Below are 2,235 nucleotides of genomic sequence, written 5' to 3' on the forward strand. Positions count from 1 at the left end.
AATGAGTGCGGCGGAGGCTAGAGCTTGGAATGTCTTCTCTGATGTGGTTCAGAATTTCCTCGGGAACAGGAAAGCTGACAATTATCAAAAGACTGTGGAGGAGTTGCTCTTGAGTTTGCAAGCTCTTGGATGTAGAATGAGCATTAAATTACACTATTTACACAGTCAGTTGGGTGATTTTCCAGAGAACCCGGGTGATGTTAGCGAAAAACCAGGCGAACACTTTCATCAAGATGTAAAAGTAATGGAAGAACACTACCAAGGCCGATGAGACTTAAACATGATGGTAGATTATTGCTAGAGCTGGATGAGAGATATTCCAGAAGCTGTGCACAAGAGATCGTCAAAAAAGAGGAAGTTCTTGCAGTAATAAAATGATCAGAATGAATGACCACCATGAATAGAGATTTTGTAATCACATTTTGTTATAACCAAGCTTAATTCTTACTTGTTGATGTGCATTTACTCTCTTTCTGTTTTGGTTTATTAAAAATTACATAGGTGCAGGAGTGGCTGTGTTCTGGGTTCATTCCCACTGCGTGGCACCTTGGGCAAGTGTCTTCTACTATAGTCTCGGGTCGACCAAAGCCTTGTGAGTGGATTTGGTGGACGCAAAACTGAAAGAAGCCCGTCGTATATATGTATATATTATATGTGTGTGTATATGTTTGTGTGTCTGTGTTTGTCCCCTCAACATCGCTTGACAACCGATGCTGGTGTGTTTACGACCCCGTAATTAGCGGTTCGGCAAAAAAACCGATAGAATAAGTACTAGGCTTACAAAGAATAAGTCCTGGGGTCGATTTGCTCGACTAAAGGCAGTGCTCCATCATGGCCACAGTCAAATGACCGAAACAAGTAAGAATAAAAGAGTATGTTTAATTCTTTCTTTATGAAATTTAAATAGCTGTTTCTAGCAAAATTAAAAGATTTTATATCTCAAAAATCTGATGTGATAGACAAAATCTGATGCCGGATTTGGATTCAGCACCCCAAAATTAGTTAAAAACCATCGATAAACCTTGTGCCAGAAAATATGTGTTGACCAGTGTAATAAACCTAAAAGCGACCAACAAAGACTATCCAACATATTGATGACTGCTTACGTTTAACTTTTAGTCATTCTGAAACTGATTACGTCTATAATGTTGGAAGGCCATTGATTCGCATTGATTTCACTAAGATAATATGAAAATACACTTTCTTTGCAATGTATGTGTATATGTGTATGTGTATGTATGTGTGCGTGTGCATACATGCATACATAGATACATAGATACATACATACATACATACATACATACATGCATGCATGCATGCATGCATGCATACATGCATACACACACACACACACACACACACACACACACACACACACACACACACACACACACAGACGCACCCACTATGTTTAACAGCTGTCGAAAATCATACAAATTAACAGTAGAAGTACCAGATATTTTACTACCCATCTACGTAGGGAAACCATTTTTAGGGAAACCATTTTTAGGGAAACCACTTAAAATATCGCATTATGGAATCGGTCATTGAGAACAGCTTCACACTTCCTGAAAGTAATGTCCAACGTGTTAATTTTCATGCTACGTGAAATAGCGATTTTACAATTGAATTAGATACCAAACAGTTTCTTCGTACTTACAGGATTAAAACCAAGAACAAAGAAAACCTACTTTTATTTTAATAAACGTTGGGAGTGTCTAGTCTAGAATATACTAGCTATGTCGTACTAGATCCGTAATCAGTGTTGAATGTGGGTCGGAATGAGTTGTGTAGAAGGAAGAGGGCAACAGCTGATCAGGTAAGGATTCATGTCTATTATAGTTAACACAAGATGCGTTCAGGTCAGTTCTTTTATTCTACTGAATGATTGTCGACAAATCAGCTGATATACCTGCGTCACGTCACTTCTTAGATCTATATCGTTGATTATGGGAATGGGAAGCACACGTATATAGACATTGACATGCATACAAACACACATAAGCAAGCACACATGCACGTAGACAAGCAAACACACACAGAGGCACATATATACATAAACACATATACACATATGCATATACGCACATATATACATAAACACATATAAAAGCATGTATGTATATATATGGGGATACACACATATAAAAATACATATATATGCATATACATATATATTTTGTATATACACGTAAATTAGGGTGCATATATAACTGTATATATATATATATATAT

The 2,235-nt window shown here is 37.0% G+C and overlaps 1 protein-coding gene across 1 annotated transcript in view; it reads right to left on the minus strand.

Moving 5' to 3' along the window:
• The window catches only part of LOC106879348 (uncharacterized), a 40,923-nt gene that overhangs the window by 4,465 nt on the left and 34,223 nt on the right, over positions 1-2,235 (minus strand). The window lies entirely within an intron of this gene.

This window comes from Octopus bimaculoides, chromosome 2 (assembly GCF_001194135.2).
Source record: "Octopus bimaculoides isolate UCB-OBI-ISO-001 chromosome 2, ASM119413v2, whole genome shotgun sequence".
NCBI classification, from domain to species: Eukaryota; Metazoa; Mollusca; class Cephalopoda; order Octopoda; family Octopodidae; genus Octopus; species Octopus bimaculoides.